The 15000-nt window shown below is 38.4% G+C and overlaps 1 protein-coding gene and 1 long non-coding RNA gene across 2 annotated transcripts in view; one reads left to right on the top strand and one right to left on the bottom strand.

The window, feature by feature from the left end:
• ZFHX4 (zinc finger homeobox 4) overlaps positions 1-15000 on the bottom strand; it is a 149921-nt gene that overhangs the window by 132931 nt on the left and 1990 nt on the right. The window lies entirely within an intron of this gene.
• Positions 14427-15000, top strand: part of LOC108496060 — a 36401-nt gene continuing 35827 nt past the window's right edge. The window contains exon 1 of the long non-coding RNA XR_001874305.1: positions 14427-14628. This is a non-coding gene — a long non-coding RNA (uncharacterized LOC108496060). The remainder of the gene's footprint in view (positions 14629-15000) is intronic.

The following is a 15000-nucleotide window of genomic DNA, read 5'->3' as shown; positions in this document are numbered from 1 at the left end:
GTGTTTATTCATATGTCAATACTCCCAATCTGTAAAGCTTTCACCATTTAATCTCTTTAGCGCTGACCAAAGTTAGTTTACATTAGATGTTGTTTTAAACTCACATGGAACTAAATTAAATAGAAACAGCTAAAAAATTAATCCTAATTGTCTTCACAAGAAATAACGCTGCCTGGATGCGTCACCTGTTCCCACATACTATGAAAGAGATCATTTGCATTCACAGCTTTTAAGAAAAAATTACAGAAATGTAGATTTTTGCTTCATTAAACCCAGGTCTAATTTAACAAAATGTAATATTAACATAAGTAAGTATATTAAAAATACCTTAATGATGTAAAATAGAGTAGTATAATCTTTTAAAGTGTGAATTATCACAAACTTTGGGATTTTACTGAAGTCTAGATGAGTCCTCTGTCAGCATATTTGGAAAGTAGGAATGGATTGCAAAACCAGCAAATAATGACTGGGGAGTCAGAATGGCTCTACAGTATTCACCTAACCTCTTTGTTGTCTCAAAACAAACTGAAATAAATGTTACAGTACTTTTTTGCTTGCATGCTAAAAATGCTGCAATTATCTTTCTAAAAGTTACCACAAAGCAGGTAGTCAAGCAAACATTCCAGGTCTTGGGGAGATACTACAACTCCAGACAAGTTCAGAAAGAGTCTTGATGAAAACAAAACATAAAGAATCATGGTTTTGAGCAGATTTACAAGACTACAAGACTCCTCTACTTATGCATCTGGAATGAAAAGAAGAAACAGTGGTATTGTAAATCTTGTTAAACATTTAAATATTACTCTGTATTAAAATCAGCCTGCTCAGTGAAAATACAGGATGTTTTTTAAACAGTTTAGTTATTAGTAAAGCATTTTTTTTCTAGAATATTATCATCACAAATTTGTTTTGTATTGCCAAGATCAGCTGGGCATTTTGTTTTTATTATGCATAGTCTTTTGTTATTTTTTTTTGTTCTGCAAGTTAATTTGACTGCTGTGCATAAGTGAAGTGAGCAATTCAGTAATTAACTTTGGTGTTTTAAAATGTATGAACTTTAATTAGATTTCATTATAAACAAACAAATGTCAACCATAATTATAAGCTCCTTGGTTTAACCACATATTATCCCTTTTCAAACAAACTTGATGTCAGACAAATTAAAATCAAGCAGCCAGCAATTTTGAGTTGAATTTTACATGATCTGCCAGTAACCTGATTACTTTAACTTCAATATCATTACAGGAAAAGTATTTCAAGAAAAATAATTACAAGAATTCCAACAGGAGACAAGCTTAATTGTATTGATTCAAAAGATGCATGTATGCCGAAGGAATAATGTTATCTTAAATCTACAGTTACTATTAAAATTATATTGTCTGGCATGAAAAAGGCAATTTGAGATCAGTGTCTGGAAAAGCAGAGATACAAAACTAACTGAAATAATTATCTTTACACCATTATACTTTAAGCAACAAAATATCAATGTGGAACAACTTCAAGGCATGAAGGTTTGCAGGTTTATTTACTGACTGGTGTATCTATTAGTACCAGGAACAAGTGGAGCTGTCAGGACATAATGAAGGTAAATGATTAGTTAGCACAGAGACTGAGCTCTTCTTCAATGCAATAAGAGTTAATTAAAGTTTACCACCAAACATCAACCAAAGCAGGATGTTGATCAGGTTTCAGCATTAAGTGCAAACAGACAATGGTTGGCAGCAATTAGTGCAGCTATCAAATGACATGCAATTATAATTATACATTTAAAACAGCTAAAGTCTTGTGGAAGGGAGGGAAGAATCCCATCAGCTTCTTTGACTACATACAGTCAAAGTGCAGGAAACAGGTATCAGATATATCACTTCAATATTGTAAATCAATAGAATTAAACAAAAAAAAAAGGCTGTACAAGCACATTATCTGAAAAAGGACAATTCACAGTACATGAAATGGAAGAAATCTGCAGGTGACTTCTAACAAAGATAAGTACTAGCTAGATTAAATAAATTACTTTGCTGCTGCCACTCACACTGACACGCATAAACAGAGAAGTGTTTGGGATTTAACGGGTGGTGGCTGCCGCTTTACTACACATTTCTAAGCCAAAGTCAAGGTTACCTGGTATCTTTAGTCCCTGTGGCCACGTTCATAGCATGAGAAGGCCCAGAAGGACCATGGGCCTGAAGCCCATGAGCATAAAAGGTAGTTTCACATGCTAGCTGCAAGCCCGCTGCAAGGAAACTTGGGCTTCCCAGAGGCAATTGCCAGGTATCTGAGCCACAGCCTAAGGCTCTGCCACACATCCCCTGCTCTCCACCCCCTCCAATAAGCATGTGCACTAATTCTGCCTGCTCCCAGGCTTATGCCCAAGTTTTGGGAAAGGAAAAGGAAGTGAAAGCTTTCCATGGACAAACACTGTGAATTGCACAGTAGCGATGCAGACACGCTAATAAATCCAGAGCACAGCGTGGGCTGGTGTTGTCTGCTGACACACTCTGCTCCCTTTCGAAGGCCTTGTGCAATGGTGGCACCTACCAGATCAGTAATACAACGGGGCCGATAACAAACTTAATCTTCTTCTTAGCCTTCCATTAAAACCAAAGGAAAGATGGTAAACTTGCAGCAGCATCAAACAAAGGAAAAACTGCTCATAGCCCAGTGCTGGCAGTCTACTGAACCCCCTCAGCATGCATCTGTAAAGCCAAAACCCCCAGTTCTGCAGCACTGAACACAGGTAAATATTCCTTCCACAGATAAATACCCATTAGTAACTGTTGTAGCCAGACAGACAATTAGCTGAACACATCTAGTATTAGGACAATTCTCAGTAACTTCTCCACACACTGAAGATGGAATAACTCAGGCCCACTGACTCCTCTTGGGCTGGCATAGTGCAGGTAATGGGATTACCTGATTAAACACCTGGTTCACATGAGCTGAATAGATCTGGCAAGTAGGATGTCCACCTCAAAGAATTAATGATTCAGCATTTTTATGGACAATGCAGTGGGAAAAGCACCCTGCTCTTCCTAGGTATGTAACAGGAAGCAAGACAAAGCTTTCCAGAAGACATGTAGCAGGTTTCCAAGAAAGCTAAGCTGTGACAAATTAAAACCCAATGATGAGAGGGGCAAAGGGGTTAGACAGTAGGATTCAATGCTGAAGGATACCACTGAAATAGGTGGAAGTTGGCTGCCAAAATTATCCAAAGTTATCGTAATGAATGTGAACAAAACAAAAACGAAAACAAAACTGTAAGGGATATTAAATCTTATTTTTCAGGGGTCTAAAAAATTTGCATTTGCAATCTTGCCAAGGCAGGCATATTCAATAGGTTATCCTACATCTGCCTACAGTGCTATTTTTCAAAAGCATCTTGTACAGACTAGTCAAAGAGAGAAGAGGCTAGCCATACCAGAATCCCAGTCTGGCAATCAGTATGTTTTTATAGTATGAATTACACCCCAAGCATCTACAGCAGGGAGACTACCCTTATATTTTATTTGAACTAACCCATGCAAAAAGATCATCAGCATCAGTTCATATTTAAATGCTGTGTTAACTTCTACAGTGTCAAATTCAGTAAATTTTCTTTTAAGATTGCAAAGACTGTATTTTTTTTTATTCCAGAAGCAAACCCACGTACATATGCAAAATGCATTAAGATGGGTTTTGTTAATATGTTGGCTACCAATTGTGATTTTCATTGGAATGTGTGCACATTCACATTGCTAGAATTATTTTAATAAAATGCTTTACTGCTTTTCATAGTTCCTGGGCTGCAGCCTAGAGCAGTTCCACAGATTTTTTTTTCCCTAACAAACCTCATTTTCCCAACTAATTCTGTTATGCTAGGGATTTGTGCACAGAGTTGGCTAATCCCAGTATTTCCCTAGAGCTGCATCTAAGCTATGGCCCACTCCCAGCACAAAAGTGTCTCCAAAAGCCCTTTCGCCCCCTTCAGCACTGATACACTCATTGGTCCTGACATTTTCACTTCAGCCATGACAAATGAGCTGATGGCTGTGATCAGATTGCACACGAGGACTGCTTTATCAAAGACATATCATTAACTCTCATCACTGTCTTCCATTATGACTCTTTTGGTCAAATCTGTTGTGAAAATGCAAGTCAGTTTAAAAACATAACCTAAACATAGCAACAAACAAACTTCATTAAAAAGCAGGAAAGAAAACCAGACTCGGACGGGATCAGAAAGAGTCTAGCGTTAGCTAAATGTTTCTCTGGGGATTTAAGTAACTGTACTCAACCTCTGCCCCAGTGCAAACATGGCAGTTGACCGTCTTCGAAAGGTCCCTTCCCCCATTGCAGACTGTGAGCACTACTTTGCCTTTTTTAGAGAAACAAAAATAAAGCAGCAGCCATCAAATATGCCTAAAAACAAAGTCAACCCTTTTTTTTTCCTTTTTAGTCTCTGAATCATTTCACATTTCTGTGTGTCTGCTTTTATCAAAATATGTTTCTCAAATAAATCCCTTAAAGAATATAAAATTTTTGTTTGAATCACAGCCACATAATCACACTGTTTTCTGACTCACATTAAAAACACCAACATAAAGCACTGTCTGAAACGGAAATCTCTCAGTTTCCTAAGAATACCACAACCTTTCTGTCAAGTTAGAACCTAAGTTCCAGTTACACGGTTCTTGTTACATCTAGAGGGTTTACAAAGTATATATTTGTTGTAACGTATTCTAGCAATTCATCTGAGAATACACATCTAGCGGAGTCAACTGTAACACAACAGATCTTGGGAATGGAGGTCATGCTTTGAGATAAAGTGCTATTCACTTTTGGACCATGCAAGAAGCTCTTTATTCCTGTTCTTATTGGCATCAGTTCCCCCTTACCAGAGCAAGAACAAAGCCAAGTGCTCGTGTGAGGTTTATGAATAAATCAGAGGTGAGCCACTTTAAGTGCTGCCCATGATTTCCTTGTTGACAGTGAGCACTTAAACAGGCTTCTATGACCAGCAACTCCTGGCAAACCTTAATGGCTCCTAATCTGTACCCTGCTTCATTTCAGGAAAGAAATTACCTACCCCAGTTTTTCTCAAGTCTTCACCTTTTGGGCAACTCCAGCCCCAGCTTTTTAAGAAATTCACATTTGGGGACTGTCCTGTTTCAATGCCAAGTTTTCATGTAACATGCAACATAAAAATCACCATTTTCTTCCTTGAAAACAAATGACAGCTAATAAAATATTATTACGCTCTGCAGCCTAAGTAATTCCCAGACAAACCATTACACAATTCAGTGTTTGTTTAAATTGCACAGATTTTTAAATGAACTTAAAAGATATGTAATATATTTGCCTCGAATTATTAAAATCATGTAAAAAATATGCTGAAAGCAGATTCAACTCTTCTGTACAGCTACAGCTGAAATCAGGAACATTTATAAATCATTACCATTGAATGTTTTTTAAAAATTCAAACAGTCTCAAAATCTATTTTTAAATAATGATAACATTGAAAAACAAACTGATTTCAACAGTAAACTCTGTGCTGGGCCAAATAAATCTGGTTCGTGACCATTAGAATCCAATTGTGGAAAGACATTAGGTGTTTCAGTATGTATGTCTTTGATGGACAAAACCATTCAGAGACCTATGCTGTTCAGTATTAAAGCAGCAGCCTGTATGGAGAATAGATTTCAACATGGAATGAAATCCCTAATTTTTAAGGTCTCTCCCCCTGCCACAACCCCTCCTCTGTGCCCTGCCCCTCCCCCTTTTTGACATGTCACCATCTCCAGATGGCTGAATTGACTCTGTAGTAGCTGAGTTATTGTCAAGATCGCAGTTTCTGCTATATTTAAATATTAACATTTTTTTACTCCATTGTCTCTTGTTGCCTTTCCACCCACTCGGGAAAAAGCTGTGATTCCAGCAAGCGCTCCCCTCAGGGCCAGGGGGCAGCTGCCTGGCAGCGCTGACCTGCCGCTGCTGGAATTGTGGCAGGTGCCTCAGTAGATGACACTCTTCTTTGCAAGGGCCTGATCCAAACCTGGGGAAATAGATGAGGTCCAGCACTGGACTTTGGAAGAGGCCCTCAGTCAAAACTGGAAACTGCCACAATACTGGAGAAATCACCCATCAAGCAGGAGAAAAATTCACAGGCCAGACCAGTTGGGACTTAAAACCCCAGTGATACTGGAACTAAAATGTCTGTCCCAGTGCACCAGCTGATGACCCAGTGAGAAATCATATTTTCCCTCCCTACAGAAATCAGTTGTTACTGCTGGAAAAAGTCCCAAAGCACATTGCTGTGCTGCAGCAGAGTGGTTCGTGGTTTTGTGTGCATGGGGTGACACTTCCCACTCCAGAGATGGCTGCACTGCAATGGCAAAGAAAACAATTTTTTTGGTGACTGGTTCATAAAACTCAAAGGAACTGAGGAATTGAGGGGTGACATATGCCATACAGCTAAATAATTTATTTTAGAAATGCTACATTTTCTTTAATTTAAACCCTTGGTGCTGTAAACAAAATCAATAACCATATTTCAATTAAAAAAATAGAAAAGGACCTGAGTAAACCCCACAGGACTAAATTCCCTGTTTAGGAACCACTTTTCACTTAGAACCTTGTTTTCTGGAGTGGGGAAGGCATGTAAAATGTTAGGTAGTAAACAAGGAGAAGCTTATTTGAAGGTGGACAGTCATAGTTTCTCACGCAGAAAAACCACCTGCATTGGAAACTGTAATGTAACACCTGGCAAATCCAAGGATACTTTTCCTTCCTCCCTTCTTATGAAAGCTCTGGCCCTCTGAATACCAAAAATCAAGCGAACCTCCCCAACAAATGAAGGGAAAGAAGGAAGTAATGTTTTTGCTATGAAAAAGAGATTATTCTTATCTGTTACACTACCATCTTCTGGAACAAGTGTGGAAATAACTGGGATTACTCCAGGTTTCCACCAATGCCCCAAACACTGGAGCACTACCAGTGACAGGTGCCTTGTCATCTCAGATTAGGTGAATTTATAAGGCAGCCTCAGCGTCAAAACAGGGAGGAGCAAGCCTTCAGCAGCTTCAGCCTCTCACAGATCCTCAGCTCTGCTGTTACCTGGTAAAAGGAAGGGAATTGAACCCCCCACTCCAGCCTCTCTGGAAAACCTCTTACAGACCCTCTCGTGCCTTCTGCACTAAAGCATATCATCTTAAAAAATGGAAATTGTAGTATAAAAAGAAGAGATGAAACCTTTTTAATTTGATTTTATAAGATTATTGTCAACTGGTAACTACATGTCTGATTCTTTATCTACTGATATCAAAACTGCCAGTCTTGCCAGTTTTACACCCATATTGCTCCTTTAATTTCAGAGCAGTTATTGTTGATTTAGTTTGAGGTGAATGGCAAGAATCTGGTTCTTTTGGTTTTATGTGTCCTAGGCACACAACTCAGGCATTTTGTAAGGATTCTCTGTTGCAGAAACAGAATGTTTATCTATTTAAATACAGTTTTAAATGTATATCTAGTGTGTACATCACTTGTTTTGCAGACACTGCTGCACTCTACATGGTAAATGTTTGTTTTCAGTCACCATGGTCTATCATGTACATACAGCCTTTAGTTTGTGAACTATTGACCTGAAGGACTATAACACCTTCTTAGGAGCTGGGACAACTGATCAGATCACAGTAAGTACAAAAAGTATGCTAGATTTGTCTGTAAAGAGATCCCAGTTTCTCAGTGTCTTTAAAAATGTTCTCAAAAATACCAAAGGCAAATAAAATATAATTTGGACAAATTACAGTCTAAATATATCTCTTCCTCTCTCCTTTTTTTTTTTTTAAATTGAAAGCTCATTCTGAGTAATGTGAACATAAAACAGAATGTTTTGCTACGGCAAACTTTTATTTTGATCATATAACTTAGTTAAACCATTCCTCAGAATATTTTGTTTAAGCAGAAAAAGTAATTCCTCAACAAGCCTGCCATGTTTCAGTCTGGTACAAACTTTTCTGGTTAGTTTGGAACATGGCGAAAGCTGCAGTAATAATGAAAATACTGGTATAAAACCGCTATAGAGTGACTTAAAAAAAGGAAGAGTGACACGTATTAAAGACTAAACCTCCTGCTTTTATTTATGCGAAACCAGTTTATCTCTACAGGTCTGCTGAATACCACTATCAATAAATTGTTTATTACCCTTTCAAAAACAACAAATCTCAACAACAACCAAAAAGAATCTACTAGGTTTGTTTTACCTACTAGATCAAAGCAACTCATATGTGTCTTAGTTTCTCCTATCTGTGCATCTGTTAAGATAAACATATTTTGTGTTATATCTTATTCTTTACAATCTTGAATTCCCGTATCTCAGCCTTCTGGGTTTCTGCCCATTCAGTAAGAATGCAGACATCACATAAGTTATTATTAACCCATGTGTTATCCAGTTCTACAGTGGCTGGAACTTTGCCAGAGACAACACATGGTGCTTGGTTAACAATATTTTAAAATATAAATTAATTTATTTTTTAAATTAACACATTTTTCTTATGGAAATACGCTAATAAGATCCTCACAGAATGACAGAATATACCCTAAGCCTATTCCTTTAAAAGAAGTTTTAAGGAATTTCATAAAGTTAGCAGCAAAACATACTAAAACCCCCTAGGAGGTCTCTATCTTTGCCTGAAAAGAGAGAATTTTTGTGCCTTTATTCTTCCCAAGAACCTTCTACATTTACAGTTTTACTTCATTTATCCATAAGTAATCCTAATTTCTTAGAGGCATCTCCAACTGTTTAAATTTTATCAGATTAAGCTCAATACTGAACTAACAAGCATTTACAAATAAATGCTCTGCAAATTGAAAAAAATACCTGAAACAAGTTAATATATAGTCTAACTACCAACAGTTTTCCACAGTAGCTCTAAATCAGTAATTATGTTGACCTGAAAAAAAAAGAGATCCTATTTAATATGCACACATACAAATAATTATTCACACTGCATTTGATTTACATACGTACAAAGGAACCACTTCCCACTTTCAAAAGTGGCTCAACACTTATGGTATTTTAACTGCCCTAATTACTGTTGAGAGAACATAATTAGAAGCACTGATCACATTGTCAACAGCTAACCAGTTGCAGCCCTGGCTGGGGGCCTGATCCTGAGCCCGCTGGAGGCAGAGGGGGCCAGCACTGATTGCAGAAGGAGGCCAAGGCCTTTCTCGCCACCTGAATCTACCAGAATTCAAATGTTTTAAACAACGCTGATGCAGTCACGCTGAAAACCCCGCTCCTTACGCGCATGTATCAATTGCTATTTCGGTAAGCTTTCTCTGTTTTCAAAAGCAAACGAACGGAGTAATTTTTTCCCCAGCAAGGCTCCTATACCACTTAAACACTTAGCACTGAGTCAGAATTCATAATTTTTTCCAAAAGAGAAACAGTTTAATAATTAAAACAGATATTGACTAAACCCCGCTTCCTTGAATACCAAACTTTTATTAGATTATTATGTGTTGATGCATAATTTCCATTGGCAACTTTTAAAGCAGCTCTTTCCCTCTCTGCCGGCCCCCCTCCTCCCTCTTTCTTTCCCCCAAGCAAAGTGTTGGGAATCCTCGATACCCAATAGTCAATATTTGGTTTGCCTGTCATGTTCCTGGAGCTCCCCTCCATACAAACCTGTGTTTCTCATCCTTTCACTGCACTGTTCTTGTACGTGTTACTTCACATGATGTTGTAAACACGGGGCATCTTAGCAAGTTGCTAAAATCTGAGCTTCTGCTTGTTTTCTCAAGTCTTGGACAAACATAACTTTAGGGAGAGCTGAACATAGGCAAAAAGAAAGAGGAGCCTGCATTTTCATCTTCCTTTCATCTCAGTCATTCAGTCAACCATTCAGTGCCCTATTCAACAGAGCTTTTCATTATGCAAAAAAATGCTAATCCTTTTCCGATGCTTTCACACTTGTATAAACCCCCATTCCTTCGACTGAAAAGCAATTATATCAGTTTACCTTTCTGTCAAAAACAGGATTAATATTCCAATACCAGAATCTCCTTTATTTTCCTATCTTTTGCTTTAGGAAACTAGAGATTATTAGTGGCGGTATTCCTTAGAGCAAGAATATATTATTTTAAATATGATTATTTTAGCCAAAGCAAGAGGGGGAGGGGGAGGGAGAGAAAAAACTTCAGTTGCTGCGGAAACTCTTTTCAGTGACAGAACTGACCTTCCCTTTGCAGAGGCCTGAATAGAATGAGCCTCACTCTGGTCTATTAATCAGAAACAAATTATGAAAGAATGTGGCTGGACTGGTTGACACTATCCTGTCTTGGGAGACTCAGTAACAGCCTAGTAACAATGTCCTCTTCATGGGTAATGAACAGCCATGACAAATGGGGCAGAGAAACTATTTATTTGCATATGCAAATTCTCACACAAGGGAAACATGTACAAACAAGTGTCATTGTAAGGTGGATTAGGCAAACAACGCTTTCTTTTTAGGACATTCTGCAGCCCAGAACATTAGTCAGCACAATTAAACCAGTCTCCATGGAGACTAATGAAATTTCACCATGGTATGAGTTAAATTAGATAGCTAGTTATGTGTTTTCACAATCCAACTTGAAATCCATTATTGTTTCAGAACAATACAGCAATTGTGCCTGGCTGATCTTTGCCAGCTCAACAAGCTCCTAAGTTGACAATTTGCATATGTTAATATAATTAAGCACTAATTACATGAAACTTGTACATATTCACATGCACTTTCCCTGGGCGCTTCTCAGTTTGAACCTTGTCCAAGTCTTTAACCCTTTGAATGAATTTGGAGCAGCAAGGCTCTGCCTTCTGGGTACAGCCCTAAGGCAGATGCAGAAAAGCTCTTCATTTATAAACACAAAGCTTAACCTGGCTTCTCATATTTCTATCAACAGGCTAGAAAACATTTTTGTATGTGGTGGGGTAGGAGAAAGCCGGGGGGGGGGAGCTGGAGTGGAAGTTCTTTAGAGACCCAGCTCTGGTAGCCTTTTTGCATATGAAAACACAAATATTTACCCACATAACAGGTTACAAACACATGTATTGCCATTGTCACAGGGTTTTCAAGAACTGAATAGTCAAAAACTAGACTGCTTTCTACATCTGTGCTCTCAGATCCACAAAAATGGGAATGAGAAAAGGAAAAAAGAGCAAGCAGTAATTAATGAGCTTTACATAAATATACGCAGAGGCAATTAAGCAGTGTTAATTACTATGACAGCAGTTAATTGAATATAATTAGATATTTTAAGCTACTGACTAAGGCATAGTTAAGATTAATTTTATCGAGATTAATTGTAAATAAGAATAGATTAACTGTGTTTTGACAGGCATAAAAAGTAGATCTGCAAATTAACTAGGAGAGCAGAAACTAGCACAAAATCATATATTATCTTAATGTCACACCTCAGAATCATCTGCTCAATAAACATGACTTTTCAAACCCAAACAGACAGGAATCTTGAAGAAAAACAAACAGCTTGCAGAGATTAAAGAGCCTTTTGTCCTTTTTCATGTGCATTTCTTTTAGCAGACTAAATTAAGCGAGTCTGGTGTACGTTTTTAGGAAGGAACATTTCACACTGAATGGAAAAAATGTTCTATCACATATGAAATTCATGCAGCTGTGCGGAACTTGGTCCAGATGGTCTAAGACTATAAAACGACACTAAATGATAGACAGTAGGGCCTTCCCGAGATTATGTGATAAAATCATAACCTCATATTTTGACTTAAATTTTCTGTCATGTATTGTTTCCTTCCAGATCAGATAGCTCCATTTTAATTTTTAACTGATCCTGAATATTCAATGGAAACTCTTAATAAACATTACTGATAAGCATCTGAGCAGAAATCATAAAATGCCCTTTAGCTTCATTAAAACAATGCTGAATTTGAAGTGCAGAAAACAGTGTCCTGCTTCTGCCACAATACTAAACTGTTCACACCACTTGGCTTAGCTTAAATAGGTAAAAAATGCCTGATTTTAAATATGCTTCAAAGAAAACCCAAAACACATTCTACCAGCAGATTAATTCATGCATGCTGCTTAAGAAAATTAACAACAAGGCTGAAGAATGCTGAACAAATCACTAATAAGAAAGGAGCTTCAATTGATTTTGAAATAAATCAATAGGTGATTAACACAATATTTTTAAAGCAGTAGAATGTATATATATTACATAAACATATACATTATATTTTCAATACCTTTTTAGCTCTTAATCGAACAAGGGCTTTACAACAGTGAGCATGTCCCTATATTGACTATCAACTTCTCTAGAATGCCTTTAGTCTCTTATAACAAAAATCCAAAAAACAGTCTGTGAAACAAGGCTACGACAAGCCATTCTGAAGTGAAAGATTTTAAATCATCCAGCCTCTTCTAATAGACTTGAGACTTATTGAGGTAGAAACCATAAAAAATGAAGAAGGGAAATTTAATCCCTGAAATATTGATTTGCACATTAATATCATATAGGCAGAGGGCAATTTGGCTTCATGGAAATGACACATTGTCGACCCTTGGTGAAGTCAGAGCCAATCTAACTGCTGAACATGTCTGAATCTCAAGAGTTATTAAGGGCTTCCCTTCTTGCCTTTATGACTTTTCTTCAGCCTACCAATGCAATCTTAAATGTATTATCTTTAAGAAATAATTGTAAAACCTCAGGGGTTTTCCAGTTAATGGAAGGGAGGCTAAACCACATCAGATTCTGAAATGCAACATTAAACCCTTGCAATCAACAAAACCACCTCAATTCTCATCCATCCAGTGCAGGATCTAATATTGTTATTAGAGATAATCAAATTTCATTGTGTAAATTTAGGCTTATGGTCAGAATGGAAGCAGTAAATTCTGCAATATTAAACAGTGATTTTTCTCAGCCCCCTTTATATGTTCTTGGATGGTGCACCATCTTTACAAATAAACCTAAACTATTCAAAAATTGAGGAATACAACTGTCACCCTATTCTGAAAGATGCATGCAATGCCATTTACCATCTCCACAGCTTTCCTTTAGTTTTAACTTGATCTAGCGGATAACTTTCATTTTAGAGAATAATAAAGCAGTATCACTGCATAAACCACACAGCAGGTACTATTACTGTGACTTACACAGATGGTTTACCTGACCTTTCTTTGTTCCTTGGGTAGGTTTCACTTTTGCAGATTTACGACTTTTCCCTCTATATTTCATTGACCCTCTATGTTCATTATCATAAAAATGAAAACTATTGAATACATGTTTATGTTGGCAAAGTCCTAAAAGCCCACGACTAAAGGATAAAGAGATGCTACAATGCACTGTGTGGATCTCTAGATCGTACACTATAAATATTCAAGCACAGATAGCACGAATAACTGAATAATCCTGGTGAGCCCCAGCTCTGGAGCCAGGTGCAAGAGGTTAAAACAGCTGGCTAGCCATCTTTTATTTTGTGTGCCTTCCTACCGGCTGAAACCGCAAACCCTGAAAACTAGCAGATATTCCCTCAAGGTTGATAGTCTGATTTTTTTCATTTCAACCAGTTTAGTAGGATCCCCCAGTCGAGAAAAGAGAGAAACTCCTTAAATACAGGCAGTTGAATAGGAAGTGGAGCAATGATGATTAAGGCTCTTCCCCCCACACACCCCCCAACCTTCAACCCCCCGTTTATTTCCACAATCTTCTCTGTGCACCTTCCCATCCAAATGTTTGTAGTCCTTATTTCAAAGAAAAGCAGTCCGGATCGTTCTGTCAGTTTTGCCAGCAAATATAAAGTAAAACAAGTGTTGATGGCACTGAGAGTGTTACATACCCAGGCTGTGTTTTTGCATTGCTCTCAATGGAAGCGATCGATGCCCATGTCACAGTCGCGTCCCAATCGCAGCCAAGTCTCTGCCTCAATCTAACCAACAACAGGCAGGGCTGCAAAGGCTTCTCACTACCTCTTCCATCCATCCACCACCAAACTAAAAATATAATGCTACATATGATCTTTTTAAACACTCCACCACCGCTCCTAAGGATCGAGCCACTGCAAATCCAGGGGAAACACGATTGAAAAAAAAAAAAACCACCATCAAAAAAAACACCCTCACAGCAGCCACCCCAAAAGCACCCGAGCCCTCTCTTTCCACTCTCTTGCTCTCCTCTTGCCAACTACATAATCCTTGATAAAACCGGAGCAAGGCTAATAAAAAGAAAATTAAAAAAAAAAAAAAAAAAAAGAGGAGGACGGAATGGAGCCGAGGAAATGCAACTGTCAGAAAACGGGATGGTCAGACTTCCTGAGTGAACCTGCCTGTGTCTGGCTTAATGTAAATCTCCACCATCTTCAGCCTGGCAAGTTGTCTTTTGGTTGGGCTTTTTTTTTTTTTTTTTTTTTTTTTTTTTTTTTTTTTGGTGGGGAGGGGGTGTTATGTTTGCGATCTCTGCCTTGGTACCTAAGGAGGAAGAGGAGGAGGAGGAGGGTGTGTTACTGAATGGTGGCTAAAGCCTCCTCGGGACGGCGCTGAGGTGAAACAGGCTGAACCCGACTGATGTGGCTCCTCTCTCGGTTGGACCCAGTGCCCTAAGCAGCCGATGAGAGACCCCCGGCCGCCCGGCTCGCAGGTAACAAAAGAAATACCAACCCGTATGTTTTCTGCTGCCGCTGCTGGGGACGCTGTGGGGTGGGGGGGCAGAAGATGCAGCAGGGGAGGTGTGGAGGGGAACTGCCGTAAGTTGGCATCGGATGGGGGGAAAGTTTATTAGCAATTTTGTAGGAAATTTCATGTCAGGCAAGAGGGGAAAGCAGGGACGCGTCTGCCATTAGCCGCCGTGATGGGAAGGGATGCACTTGATTCTGGCCACGAGCAGTTAGAGCAGGAACCGAACTGCGGCTCGTTGTTTATGACCTTATTCTTTTCTTTTTTTTTTCTTTTTTTTTTTTTTTGTGTGTGTGTCTGTTGGCTGGGGTCCTTTTATACACCTTAGCCCTCGGTA

This window comes from Lepidothrix coronata, unplaced genomic scaffold, assembly GCF_001604755.1.
Source record: "Lepidothrix coronata isolate B3197 unplaced genomic scaffold, Lepidothrix_coronata-1.0 Scaffold36, whole genome shotgun sequence".
NCBI classification, from domain to species: domain Eukaryota; kingdom Metazoa; phylum Chordata; class Aves; order Passeriformes; family Pipridae; genus Lepidothrix; species Lepidothrix coronata.
This window is presented reverse-complemented; position numbering and strand designations above follow the sequence as displayed.